This window comes from Triticum urartu, chromosome 7A (genome assembly GCF_056163025.1).
Source record: "Triticum urartu cultivar PI428250 chromosome 7A, HENAU_Tu73, whole genome shotgun sequence".
Classification (NCBI taxonomy): Eukaryota; Viridiplantae; Streptophyta; class Magnoliopsida; order Poales; family Poaceae; genus Triticum; species Triticum urartu.
This window is the reverse complement of record NC_141879.1, coordinates 704295525-704311192: the sequence shown is the minus strand read 5'-3', so window position 1 is coordinate 704311192 and position 15668 is coordinate 704295525. Positions and strand designations below refer to the sequence as shown.

General features: G+C 44.1%; 1 pseudogene; it reads left to right on the top strand.

Annotated features, from left to right (window-relative positions):
- Positions 1–847: 847 nt before the first annotated feature.
- On the top strand, positions 848–9082 carry LOC147961828 (uncharacterized; annotated as a pseudogene).
- Positions 9083–15668: the final 6586 nt, after the last annotated feature.

Sequence of the window (15668 nt, the reverse complement as noted above, 5' to 3'; positions counted from 1 at the left end):
CTTCTCGAGGGAACAAGCCTTCGGTGCGTCCTTCCGCTCCTCGTCGTCATCTTTTGGTGCGTCCACCATGTATACGGCATATGACGAGGTGGCTTTCCAGGGCCCAATAGGCGCTGGTTCTTCATCGTCTCCTTCATTGGCGTCCATACCGTCGATGTCTTCAGAGTTGAAGTCGAGCATGTCGGTTAAATCGTCGACAGTGGCTACAAAGTGGGTGGTGGGTGGGCTTTGAATTTCTGCATCGTCCGTATCCCAACCTTGCTCGCCGTAGTCCAGCCAGGGCTCTCCTGATAAAGAGAGAGACTTTAGTGTCTTCAGAATATCGCCGAAAGGCGAGTGCTGAAAGATGTCCGCGGCAGTAAACTCCATGATCGGCGCCCAATCGGATTTGATCTGCAGGGACGCGGAGGGTTCGGAGTCCGGAGAGGAGTCCGGCTCCTTGGAGTCACCAGTCTCGCGGAGTGCGGGGCTGGTATTCGGCTTGATCGCCGTTGGGATCGCAGCCCCCGAGGCGGCGTCCAACCACCCATCCTCGATCGGCGCAGTTGGCTCCGAATTAAGGGTCGAAGCCGATGCGGGTGCGGCCTCCAGGGCACTGTTCGGCGGCAGAGCTAGATCATGCTCGTCGTGATAGTGCGGCGCGCTCGGAAGTGGCTCGAATCCGTCGAAGATCAAGTCCCCGCGGATGTCAGCCGTGTAGTTTAAACTTCCAAATCTGACCTGACGGCCAGGGGCATAGCTTTCGATCTGCTCCAGATGGCCAAGTGAATTGGCCCACAGTGTGAAGCCGCCAAAGACGAAGATCTATCCGGGGAGGAAGGTATCTCCCTGGACTACATCACTATTGATGATCGTAGGAGCCATCAAGCCTAACGGCGACGACACAGAGGAACTCTCAATGAAAGCACCAATGTCGGTGTCAAAACCGGCGGATCTCGGGTAGGGGGTCCCGAACTGTGCGTCTAGGCCGGATGGTAACAGGAGGCAAGGGACACGAAGTTTTACCCAGGTTCGGGCCCTCTTGATGGAGGTAAAACCCTACGTCCTTCTTGATTAATATTGATGATATGGGTAGTACAAGAGTAGATCTACCACGAGATCTGAGAGTATAAACCCTAGAAGCTAGCCTATGGTATGATTGTTGTTCTGTATGTTGTCCTACGGACTAAAACCCTCCGGTTAATATAGACACCGGAGAGGGTTAGGGTTACAAAGTCGGTTACAATGGTAGGAGATCTACATATCCGTATCACCAAGCTTGCCTTCCACGCCAAGGAAAGTCCCTTCCGGACACGGGACGAAGTCTTCAATATTGTATCTTCATAGTCCAGGAGTCTGGCTGAAGGTATAGTCCGGCCATCCGGACACCCCCTAATCCAGGACTCCCTCACTCCCCCTCCACCAGCAACCATCAATCCATGGCTTGCTCGAAACAACGAGTGCCTCGAACTAACAAGAGTCCCGGGGGAGTTTTCTTTGCAGTTATTTTGATTTGATTTGCATAAAGCATGGGACTGGGCATCCCGGTGACTGGTCACTTTCTCGTGAGTGACGAGCAGAGTCCACTCCTCCTGAGAATAACCCACCTAACATGGAAGATATGGACAGCCCTAGTTGATACATGAGCTATTCGAGCATACAAAACAGAATGATTATTTGAAGGTTTAGAGTTTGACACATACAAATTTACTTGGAACGGCAAGTAGATACCGTATATAGGTAGGTATGGTGGGCTCATATGAAACAACTTTGGGGTGTATGGAATTGGATGCACAAGTAGTATTCCCGCTTAGTACAAGTGAAGGCTAGCAAAAGACTAGGAAGCGACCAGCTAGAGAGCGACAATAGTCATGAACATGCATTAAAATTAATCAACACCGAATGCAAGCATGAGTAGGATATAATGCACCATGAACATAAATATCATAGAGGCTATGTTGATTTTGTTTCAACTACATGCGTGAACATGTGCCAAGTCAAGCCACTTGAATCGTTCAAAAGAGGATACCACCCTATCATACGACATCACAACCATTTTAATAGCATGTTGGCACGCAAGGTAAACCATTATAAGCTCCTAGCTAATTAAGTGTGGCATAAGAAACTACAATCTCTAATTGCCGTTGCAAACATGTTTATTCATAATAGGCTGAATCAGGAACAATGAACTAATCATATTTACAAAAACAAGAGAGGTCGAGTTCATACCAGCTTTTCTCATCTTAATAAGTTCATCATATAATCATCATTATTGCCTTTCACTTGCACGACCGAATAGTGTGGATAATAATGATAGTGCACGTGCATTGGACTAAGCTGGAATCTGCAAGCATTCAATTCAAGAGAGAAGACAAGGTAATATAGGCTCTTTGTTAGATCAACAATAATGCATATGAGAGCCACTTTAACATTTTAATTATGGTCTTCTCCTCTCGACCCCCAAAGAACAAGAAAAGAAATAAAACTATTTACACGGGAAAGCTCCCAATAAGAAAAAGAAGAATGACAAATATTTTTTGGTTTTCTTTTTAATTACTACTACAAGCATGGAGAGTAAACTAATTTAAAGCTACAACAATTTTTTTTGTTTTTCTTAAGGTTTATTAAACACACAAGAAGAAAGCATAAAAAGGAAAATAAACTAGCATGGATGATACAATGAAAAAGTATGAGCACCGACAACTAGCAATGAGTGTGTGAACATGAATGTAATGTCGGTGAGAAATACGTACTCCTCCAAGCTTAGGCTTTTGGACTATGTTAGTCTATGGCCATGGCTGGCCTAGTGGATATCCAAAGTAATAGTTGGGGTCGTACTGAGATGCAGCAGCTATTGCCTCGTGAGCCGCCGCTTGGAGACGGGTTGTCTCCATCCTCCTCTTATACTTGTCTGCCTCCTCCCTGGTTATAATATATCTCCCTTTTGCCTGAGAGTCAAACAAAGCAGGAGCAGGGAGAGCGACGTGATAGGTGCGTCGTCTGTCAAAGATTAGTCGGTAATGGAGGAAGTGATCGTTCCTCTCAACAAACTGATGACTAACCATGGCCTCATAATCTAAATAAACAGGAGGCAACTCAATATCATACCAACGTATGGGTATATCAAGAAAATTAGCTAGACGGGTAGCATAAATTCCACCAAACAAATCTCCATGAGTACGATTATTATGCAACCTACGTGCAACGATAGCCCCCAAGGTTTATTGTTTATATCCTAAAACAGCGCTTCTGAGAACGCTAAGATCAGGCACACACATGTGACATGCTTCATCTTTACCATTAATGCATCTACCTATGAAGAGAGCAAAATAATGTATAGCAGGAAAATGAATGCTCCCTATGGTAGCTTGGTTATATCTCTAGATTCCCCCACAGTTATACTAGCAAGAAAATCTCTAAACTCGGATTTGCGAGGCTCACTAGTGCTGCCCCATTGTGGAAGTTTGCAAGCAGTATTAAAATCCTCTAAGTCCATAGTATAAGAATTTTCATAAAGATCAAATAGGACAGTTTGAGAATTGCGTGATGTTGAAAATCCAAACCTCCTCATAATGGAATCAGTGAGATAGTGGTATTGGCGGCACTCATGGGCGGAGACAGGCCCCAGGCAGCCCAGGCGGCTGCCTGGGGCGTGAGGCCCATCTCGCTCGTACACTGTAGCAAATATACTGTAGAATAACGAAGGTTGCCTGGGGCGTGAGGCCCATCTCGTTCGTTGCCTGCCTCATCTGCCTGCGGCCTGCCTGTGCGTCTACTTTGAGTCTGGACAAACACGAACCAGCCAGCCACCCGCAGCTCGTTCCCCTGACTTGGACGAACCCTAGGCGCCGCCCGCCGCCTACCCTGCCGGCCAGCTCCGTCCCCTTCGACCCCCTTCTGCGGCATCAGGTTGCGCCGCTGCGGTGCTGCGGGCTGCTGCCCTGTCCGACGAGGCGGCGACCTCGGCGAGGCGGCAGGCTACCCGGCGTCCGGCGAGTCGCAGCACATAGCAGACAACAGAGCAAGAGGCCAAGAGCAAAGGTATCCCTTCCTTGCTTCCTAGTTTTCTTCGAGTTCGATGTACAGCTCTGTTCGGTGGAGGCGTGGAGCTCTATTCTGAACTTCTGAATTCTGATGTATAGCTTTTAGGACAGAGACAGTGCAGCGTTGAGCTCTGTTCGTTGGAGGCGTGGAGCTCTATTCTAATCTTGTAAGCATGGCCCCCTCACTTAGGATTCACTAGGTAGAGTTCCTATACTCTGTAATTGCTAGATGCCACCATTGTTTGCTTGATGCCACTTTTTGTTAGATGTGGAAACCTATGTAGACAGATAGTAATTTTGTTTCTATAAATGTTACAGGAAGGCAAGATGAGTAAAAGAAACAAGACATTGAATTCATTTTTTCAAGTTCAAACCACGGAAACTGCAGAAACAGGTCCTTCAACTCGAACAACTGATAATGCCCCTAGTGTTACGGCTCAACTTAAACCTGGTGATATTGAATCAGACCCTGGTAAGAGAATACCAATTGAGGATTTGGATGCAGACATTAGAGATCTTGCTAGAAGGGAGTACATTAGTATGGGTCCATGTCAACCAACTGATCATACATATGAGCAGATAAATGGTAGAAGCTTTCATGATTGCTGGTATAATGATCATCGCGGTTGGTTGGAATATAGCATTGAAAAAAAGCAGCCTTTTGCTTTTATTGTTTTCTATTTAAGCAACCAAGAGCTGCAAACTATGGTGTTGAGGCGTTCACAAAAATGGATTTAAATCTTGGAAGGATGGACCTAAAGTTTTTAATCAGCATGTTGGCAAGCATGATAGTGCTCATAATAAATCTAGACAACATTATGATGATTTCAAAAATCAAAGACAAAATTTGCCACATGTGTTTGATAGGGGTTCTAAGAAGAGAGAAGAAGAATACAAAGCTCGTCTCTTCATTATATTGGGTATTGTCAAATTTTTGACACTACAAGCTCTTGCTTTTCGTGGTCATGATGAGTTTGCTAGCTCAACGAATAAGGGTAACTTCAAAGAGTTGTTGGACTTGTTCATAAAGAAAGACCCAAAGGTGGAAAAATTGTTTGGTGATGCAGGAGGGAACCATCTACTGACTTCACATGAGATACAATTGGATTTATGCAAGGCTTGTGCAGAAGAGACCACCAAAGTCATTATAGAGGAGATTGGAGATAGGAAATTTGCTTTACTTGTTGATGAGTCCAGACATGCATCTATGAAAGAGCAAATGGCTATGTGTTTGAGGTTAGTACCTTTCCTCGTATTGTATGTGTTTGTTGTTGTAGACTTGTAGGTGGATTTTGTTGAAGTTTTATATTAATCATGCTCCTTTGTCTTATGTAGGTATCTCGGCAAACGAGGGGAGGTGATTGAGAGATTCATGGCAGTTGAGCATGTTCCTGACACAAGATCAACTTCACTGAAGGTAGCTTTCGATGGTATGTTTGCTACTCTTGGCTTATCTATGTCTAATTTGAGAGGACAGGGTTATGATGGGGCTTCAAACATGAGAGGGGAATTCCGTGGGTTGCAAAGATTGATCTTGGAGGAAAATCCTTATGCTCATTATATACATTGTTTTGCCCATCAGTTACAATTAGTGGTTGTTGCTATTGCCAAGTGTTGTTCATCGGTAAGGGATTTTTTTGAATACACAAGCATGGTGGTTAACATTGTTAATGCTTCTTGTAAAAGACATGATCAATTGGCCCAAGAGCAACATGATGAAATAGTGCGTCAAATAGAGGAGGGGGAACTTCTTGTGGGAAAAGGAAAAAACCAATTAACTAACCTTGCTAGACCCGGTGATACACGGTGGGGATCACATCATAAAACCTTGTGCCGTCTTGTTCAGATGTGGAAACCAGTTCTAAAGGTATTAGAAAATCTACACAATGATGCAGATAATGTTGCACAAAGAACCACAGCCGCAGGATTGATAAAGCAAATGGAGTCCTTTGAATTTGTTCTCATATTGCATCTTATGATTACATTATTGGGCAAGACTAACAATCTGTCACAATGCTTGCAACTGAAAAATCAGAATATTGTACGTGCTGTTGGATTGATTAAAACCACATTGGATGATATTCAAAATATAAGGCAGAATGGTTGGGGTGAGCTCTTTAAAGAGATAACAGACTTTTGTGTCAAGTACAAAATTGTAGTGCCAAATATGGAAGATACTAGAACTGCTAATGGGCGTTCAAGGACTTGGGGTGGGCAGTTGGTAACTTACAACCATCATTTCAGAAATGAAATATTCAATGTGTTGCATGATCAACTTATTGTGGAGTTAAACAACCGCTTTGCTGAAAGGTCTACTCAATTGTTGAGATGCATTGCTTGTCTTGATCCCAAGAATTCATTTGCCAATTATAATGAAGACAAGCTAGTAGACCTTGCTAATATGTATGCTGCTGACTTCTCTACATATGAAGTTACTTTTGTCCTTAGAAACCAACTAGACTCATTCATTCGGGAAGCAAGAGTTGATCCACATTTGATGAATTGAAATGACCTTGGTCATCTTGCCATAAATATGGTTACAAGTAATATGCACACAACTTTTCCCTTGGTTTACCGTCTTGTTGAGTTAGCATTGATTTTACCTGTTGCAACCGCAACAGTGGAAAGGGCATTTTCAGCAATGAGCATAGAATGGTATGAGGAACAAAATGGGTGATGATTGGATGAATCATAGAATGGTATGTTACATTGAGCGGGATGTATTTGTGAGTATTGAAGAATCAAAGATCATTGAGCGATTTCAAGGTTATCGCAGTCGCAAATGCCTTTTGCCTCGTCCTGGACGTAAGTTTTCAAATTTTGCATCTATTATGAACTATTTTTGCTTCCTTTATTATGCACAGATTTGCATTTCAAAATTTATCATTCAAGGTTTAGCTTCTTCGACTATTGAAGATGTTGTTATGGGAGGGTCAGATCAACCAATCCTTTGATTTGGTATTAATCTTTTGGATCATCTATATATGCTACATATTGTCTTTTGATTTATCTTGCTTTATTAGTTGACCCATCATGGAACAAATGCTGCCATGGAATATTACGTTTGGTGTATTATTAGTTATGCAACATAAATTGACTTTCGTATGCGTTGAAACTGGAGTTTTTTTGGGTAGCTTTTAGCCCTTAGTTTCTCGCCTGGGGTGTCAGCCAATCCTGGCTCCGCCACTGGCGGCACTTATCTGCCTCGAAGCTCTCAAGATCGGCGTTACGCACATACGCGTTAAATTCTTCCTTGATTCCTGCTCGATCCATAAAGTCCTCTGAAGGCCATTCACAAGCCCGCACCTGAGCTTCCCTCGGTGGTTCATCATCTGCATCGCGTATTACGAGTCTGGGTCCCTGCTTCCTTGAAGGACCACCTTGGTACATTTTCCTAAACATATTTCTTCCTCTGAAAAAATTCTGAAATTTTAGTAACTTCAAAATTAAAGTGAACCAAACTCAACAAAATTGATAGCAACTACTCCTACAAGTGCCTAGAGGCAATATCGTGCATAAAAACTATTTTTGACCATATAAATTTGACATGCAAGCTCAAGAACAGGGTCACCTAAGCAGCAAAAATATGCAATGTATAAAGCACTAGAACAAGAACTAATTGGACCATTGGAGGAGTCACATACCAAGGAACAATCCCCCAAAGCTGTTTTTTGAATGGAGGTTTGAGCAAGGAGATCGAAAATGGCAGCAAAATGAGCTTGGACTCGGGTTTGAGCTGGTTAGTGATGTTTGTGGGAGGAAGGAGTCTGTGGTAGCTGGAATAAGTGGAGGGGAGCCACCGTGGGCCCACGAGGCAGGGGGCGCGCCCAGGGGGGTAGGGCACGCCCTCCACCCTCGTGGCCAGGTGCTTGCTCCCCCTGCAGTGTTCTCAGTGCCAGATATTCTCAAATAATCCATAAAAAATCATATTTAAATTTTAGGGTATTTGGAGAACTTTTATTTTTGGGGTATTTTTATTGCATTGATAATTCAGAAAACAGACAGGAATTACTATTTTTGCTTTATTTAATATAAATAACAGAAAGTAAAAAGAGGGTACAGAGAGTTGTGTTTTCTAAATTCATCCATCACATGCTCATCAAAAGGAATCCAGTAACAAGGTTGATCTAGTCTTGTTAACAAACTCATTCCGAATAACATGGAACCGGAGAATTTTCGAATAACACTAGGTTACCTCAACGGGGATATGCACATCCCCAACAATAACAATATCATATTTCTTCTTGAGAGTAGGAAGAGGAAATTCAAAACCTCCAATAGTAATTGTTGAAATTTTTCCAATAGAATTGATACTGTAGACTTGAGGTTGTTTCCTCGGAAAGTGTACCGTATGCTCATTACCATTAACATGAAAAGTGGCATTGCCTTTGGTGCAATCAATAACAGCCCTGCAGTATCCAAAAAGGGTCTTGCAAGAATAATATACATACTATCGTCCTCGGGAATATCAAGAATAACAAAGTTCGTTAAAATAGTAACGTTTGCAACCACAATAGGCACATCCTTAGAAATACCGACAGGTATAGCAGTTGATTTATCAGCCATTTGCAAAGATATTTCAGTAGGTGTCAACTTATCCAAATCAAGTCTATGATATAAAGAGAGAGGCATAACACTAACACCGGCTCCAAGATTACATAAAGCAGTTTTAACATAGTTTCTTTTAATGGAGCATGGTATAGTTGGTACTCCAGGATCTCCTAGTTTCTTTGGTATTCCACCCTTAAAAGTACAATTAGCAAGCATGGTGGAAATTTCAGCTTCTGGTATCTTTCTTTTATTAGTAACAACTAGTCATCAACCCGTGCTCCTGCACAGGCTAGTATTTTTCAAACACCATATATGCAAACATAAATCACGCATACTCTCTTGAAAGATAACTCCTCTCTGATATTTAGGGATGCACGTTTCTGACTCGCATGATATCCTCTGACCATCCTTATTTAACCAATGAAATAAATTTTAAGAATTGGTGTGATATGAAAGCATTTAGTTAATTGAGTTGAACTAAAGAGGTTCATATAATACACTAAAGGGTGCACCTCGTCACCAGGGACGGCTGTCTAAACTACTTCAAACAGTGATAGTACACCTTTGCATCGTACACCTTTGCCTCTGATGCATTAACCATCATGGGATAGATTCATCTTCTGGAATAAAAATAGATACCACTTACTACATCAAAAGAACTTGAAAGCTGATGCGAGTCAGGATTTCCATGCTTGGGAAGGAACATGCTCACTCTGGGAGACAGAGAGGCTGGATAGACGACACTGTATTTAGATTATTTCTAACATGGACGCAGCAGCAGGGAATTGTCTCGACGATGTTCCTATCTGTAGTATTGGCGAAATATAGGTATTGATGCTAGGACGCTGCAGGGTATTGATCTAATAGTTATGGTTAAATAATTAGTCGATCCACACGAACAATTATCTAATTTTTTTATAGGATTTACATAAGATATAAGATATACATGATCAAAGAAACGGCATGTGTGCATAGCATATAAATGAAAAGCTGAACTTATGTACTCATTATAAGTAGAACTTCAAAAACACGGAATACTTTATCTGGCCGTATTTTTTTCATGTATGCAAATTTAATCCCACAACAGAATGTATCATGCATCACATTGGTACTTCACAGAAATCGTAAAATCTAAACAGAAGGAACATGAAAAATAAATACAGGAACAACTATTACACATGCTGAAAATTTACAGAATACGAAGCTGAATACTACTACTCAACAACAGGTGAGGTGACGCTTGACAGCAGCTTAGACATGATGACACACTTGCTGCAATACAAATTCATATGAAATTGCAGAGACACTCAGCTTCCTGTGGGAGACAATCTTCACATGGATTTAATAGGTGTGCTCTCCTGGGTGGACCCTGCCGCTATTCATGTGGTTTCTCTGCACGAATTTGAGAAGGTCAGGAGAATGGTTGGAGGAGTTCAACGAACCGTGGCGTCAATTTTTCGACGACTGTGGCGTCATCAGCAGGCTGCCGTACTTCCTCCACTCAATCTACAACCTCAATAATACTGGTGGCTGCCTGACCTTTTATTGAACGTCCTTCTCCACCGTCCATTATCGGCCATTGTGGTTTGCAGTTTGGTCAAGGCATGAAAGATGAAGAGATTGCAAAGATCTCCTACTCACCCCCATCAACCAAGATCGATTGCGTCCAATGCATCCTGATTAGCGCTGAGATTCGAAGGATGGGGATCGGGGAGAGATTGGCTGGATTATTTGCTGTAGGTTATGGCTGAGATCCGAAGGAAGAGGGTCGGGCTAGGGGCTTGCTGGATTGTTTTTCCTGGTTGAGGGCTAATATTAGAAGGAAGTGGATCGTGGAGAGGTTGGATGGATTGTTTTTTTTCTCCTTTTTAAGATTTGATACGTGGGACTACATACCAGGACTCCATGAGGGTCCTCATCGTGGGAGAGGTTGCCTGTTTTTTTTTAATTTGGCACGTGGGACAACGTGAGATGACTCTATATGAGGGACACTTTCTTAACTTGTAGGATGTGTGGTGCCTTTTTTTCCTAGTAAAGTGGAGAGTCCTAGGGGAATAAGGTTGAGAGGACAGGAAAATGCATGGTACTTCATCCGATGGCTAATCATATACTATATATTAATCCTACGGTCAAAATTTATTAACTTCAAGGATTAACGTGGTGTCTCGTATGGTGCCTCTAATTAGTAAATATAAGATTTCTTTCATGTACTTAGTGTAAGGATTCATTTTAAGCATATCAGTCAAACGCATACGCAAAAAGATAGGTCTAATCATTTCATCAAAGCGCTCAAAATCCTCATCATCCTTTTTCTTGGATGCTTCGGGAGGAAAAGGCATGGGTTTTTGAACCCATGGTTCTCTTTCCTTACCGTGCTTCGTAGGAACAAAGTCTCTCTTACCATAACGTTGATTCTTTGATTGTGGGTTATCAAGATCAATAGCAGGTTCAATCTCTACTTCATTGTCATTACTAGGTTGAGCATCAACGTGAACATCATTATTAACACTATCACTAGGTTCATGTTCATTACCAGATTGGGTTTCAGCATCAGAAATAGAAATATCATTGGGATTCTCAGGTGTGTCTATGACAGGTTCACTAGAAGCATGCAAAGTCCTATCATTTTTCTTTTTCTTCCTCTTAGAAGGACTAGGTGCATCAATATTAGTTCTCTGAGAATCTTGCTCAATTGTCTTAGGATGGCCCTCAGGATACAAGGGTTCCTGAGTCATTTTACCACCTCTAGTCATAACTCTATCAGCATTATAATTTTTCTTACTATTCAATTCATTGAGCAAATCATTCTGAGCTTTAAGTACTTGTTCTACTTGAGTGGTAACCATAGAAGCATGTTTACTAATAAGTTTAAGTTCACCTTTAACATTAGCCATATAATCAACCAAGTGTTCAAGCATATCAGCATTGCGTTTTAATTCTCTACCAAAATAAGCATTGAAGTTTTCTTGTTCAACCATAAAGCTATCAAACTCATCCAAGCATGGGCTAGGAAACTTAGTAATGGGATTACAGCTTTATCATATCTATAGAGAGAATTTACCTTTACTACTTGTGTCGGGTTATCAAGACCATGTACTTCTTCAACTGGCGGTAGATTAAGACCATGTATTTCTTCAATAGGAGGTAAATTCTTAACATTTTCAGCTTTAATACATTTTTATTTCATAGATTCCTTTGCCTTTTGCATATCTTCAGGACTGAGAAATAGAATACCCTTTTCTTCGGAGTTGGCTTAGGAGTCAGTTCAGGAATTGGATCAGGAAGTTCCAATTATTTTCATATGTCAACATATTATTTAATAGAATTTCAGCTTCATCTGGTGTTCTTTCCCTGAAAACACAACCAGCACAACTATCCAGGTGGTCTCTGGAAGCATCGGTTAGTCCATTATAAAAGATATCAAGTATTTCATTTTTCTTAAGAGGATGATCAGGAAAAGTATTAAGTAATTGGAGAAGCCTCCCCCAAGCTTGTGGGAGACTCTCTTCTACAATTTGCCCCCCGGCAACGGTGCCAGAAAATAGTCTTGACAACCCACAAGTATAGGGGATCGCAACAGTTTTTGAGGGTAGAGTATTCAATCCAAATTTATTGATTCGACACAAGGGGAGCCAAAGAATATTCTCAAGTATTAGCAGCTAAGTTGCCAATTCAACCACACCTGGAAACTTAATATCTGCAGCAAGGTATTTAGTAGCATAGTAATATGATAGTAGTGGTAACGGTGGTAAAAGGTAACTGTGGGAGTCCTAGATTAGGGGGTCTCCGGACAGCCGGACTATATCCTTTGGCCGCACTGTTGGACTATGAAGATACAAGATTGAAGACTTCATCTCGTGGCCGGATGGGACTCTACTTGGCGTGGAAGGCAAGCTAGGCAATACGGATATGTATATCTCCTCCTTTGTAACCGACCTTGTGTAACCCTAGCCCCCTCCGGTGTCTATATAAACCGGAGGGTTTTAGTCCGTAGGACAACAGACAATCATACCATAGGCTAGCTTCTAGGGTTTAGCCTCTCCGATCTCGTGGTAGATCAACTCTTGTAACACTTATATCATCAAGAATAAATCAAGCAAGACGTAGGGTTTTACCTCCATCAGGAGGGCCTGAACCTGAGTAAAACATCGTGTCCCCTGCCTCCTGTTACCATCCGCCTTAGACGCACAGTTTGGGACCCCCTACCCGAGATCCGCCGGTTTTGACACCGACATTGGTGCTTTCATTGAGAGTTCCTCTATGTCGTCGCCGTTAGGCTTGATGGCTCCTACGATCATCGGTAGCGATGTGGTCCAGGGTGAGACTTTTCTCCCCGGACAGATCTTTGTGTTCGGCGGCTTCGCGCTGCGGGCCAACTCGGTTGGCCATCTGGAGCAGATCGAAAGTTACGCCCCTGGCCACAAGGTCAGGTTTGGAAGCTTAAACTGCACGGCCGATGTCCGGGGAGACTTGATCTTCGACGGATTCGAGCCCCTACCTTGTGCGCCGCGCGGTCACGATGAGTATGATTTAGCTCTACCATCGGACCGTACTCAGGAGATCGCACCGGCAACCGCTCCGAGCCTCAATTTAGAGCCAGTTGCGCCATCCATGGACGGGTGGATGGAACCCCTCATGGAGGCCGTACCCTCAGCGGCGATCGATCCAAATATCGACCTTACCCTTCATGAAAGCCGTGTTGCCAAACTGCCGGATTCTTCTCCAGCCACGGACTCCGAACCGCCTGCGCCCGTTCCAATCGAATCCGATCGAGCGCCGATCATGGAGTTTACCTCCGCGGATATTTTTCGGCACTCGCCCTTCGGCGACGTAATGAACTCATTATGGTCTCTCTCCTTGTCAGAAGGATCCTGGACGAACTACGTCCGGAAGGATTGGGATACAGATGACGAAGATTTTCGCCACCCACCCACCACTGACTTAGTAGCCACTATCGATGACTTAACCGACATGCTCGACTTCGACTCCGAAGACATCGATGGTATGGACGACAATGCGGGAGTCGAAAAGGAATCACTGCCCACAGGGCACTGGACGCCCACTTCGTCACATGGCGTATACATGGTGGACACACCCAAAGAAAATAACGACGAGGAACGAAAGGACGCAGCGAAGGGTGGTTCCCTCGAGCAGCATTCAAAGCGGCGGCGTAAACGCCGCTCCAAATCCCGCCTCAGCAGAAATAACGATCACATAGACCCAGCATTAGAGCAGGGTGAACCATTGCCCGACCACGGCAACACGGAAAATCAAGCCGAACAACCCAACCCCGTCGGAGATAACAGTACAGACGACATCACACCGGACAGGCGCCAGGAGCAACGTAATGCCCACCAAAGGCTTGTTACCACGGCGAGGAGTCTGAAAAAATAGAAGCAAAGGCTCAAGGCTGCACAAGACACACTCAAAATCAAATGGAGTGAAGTACACAACACAGCAGCGACGTACGGCGGTAATCGCCACACCAAGAGCTACCCAAAGCGGAAGTTGCTACTTGAATTCGACGAGGAGGCCTTAGATCCCCCGCAACCAAAAATTAAAACAGCCATCTGGCCGGATAGACGACCTCACGGCCAACATAGAGCGGCAAGCAATGCCGCACATAAGCCAACACGCGACCCACGCGAGGGATCGCATCAAAAGGACGGTGCAACCAGATCCATTTATAGAGCACGCAAGCGCGCTCCAGCATACGATGCAACACAACAAACATCCGAACACCATGGTACACCCAAATACAGGGGTGCCGCACACCCCCTATGTTTCACCGATGAGGTGCTGGACCATGAATTTCCAGAGGGATTCAAACCCGTAAACATAGAGGCATACGACGAAACAACAGACCCTGGGGTCTGGATTGATGACTATATCCTCCATATCCATATGGCTCGAGGAGATGATCTCAACACCATCAAGTACTTACCCCTCAAGCTCAAAGGGCCAGCTCGGCACTGGCTTAAAAGCCTCCCCGAAAGCTCCATTAGAAACTGGGAAGAGCTCGAAGACGCCTTTCGGGAAAATTTTCAAGGGACATATGTCCGACCACCGGACGCAAACGATTTAAGTCATATAACTCAACAGCCCGGTGAGTCAGCCCGAAAGCTTTGGAACAGGTTCCTCACTAAAAAGAACCAAATAGTTGACTGTCCAGGCGCTGAAGCCTTAGCAGCCTTTAAACATAGCATCCGAGACGAATGGCTTGCCAGACACCTCGTCCAAGAAAAGCCGAGAACAATGGCAGCATTAACAAGCCTCATGACCCGCTTTTGCGCGGGTGAGGACAGCTGGCTAGCCCGATGCAGCACCAGCGACCCAAGTACGTCCGAAGTTAGAAACAGAAACGGGAAATCACGACGCAGAAAAAATAATAAGCGTCAGAATAAAGAAGACAGCCCGAAGAGCACGGCGGTAAACGCCGGATTCAGAAGCTCTCGGCCAGGTCAGCAAAAGCCGCCCTCTAAAGGCGCCAGAGATGAACTGTCCAGCTTAAACAAAATTCTGGACCAAATATGTCAGATCCATAGCACCCCCGATAAACCTGCAAATCATACCCACAGAGATTGTTGGGTCTTCAAGCAGTCCGGCAAGCTCAACGCCGAACATAAGGGGCAGGATACGCCAAGCGAAGACGAGGATGAGCCCCGCAAGCAAAACACTGGGGAACAGAAGAAATTTCCACCAGAAGTCAAAACAGTAAACGTGTTACACGTGACAAAGGGGAGAAGCAAAGCGGCACTCCCAGACAAACATGCCCAAGGACCTATCACCGCGGAGATCTACCACTAGCCGTCTCAATCAATCACCTTCGACCATCATGATTACTCAACAAGTATCCGGAGCGCAGGATGGGCTGCCTTGGTATTAGATCCAATAATTGACGGATACCACTTCACACGAGTCCTGATGGATGGCGGCAGTAGCTTAAACCTGATATATCAGGACACAATCTGCAAAATGGGGATAGACCCAACGAAAATTTGCCACAGCAATACTACCTTTAGAGGAGTAACGCCAGGCCCAGGGGCTCATTGCACGGGCTCCCTGCTACTAGAGGTTATATTCGGCTTCCCCGAT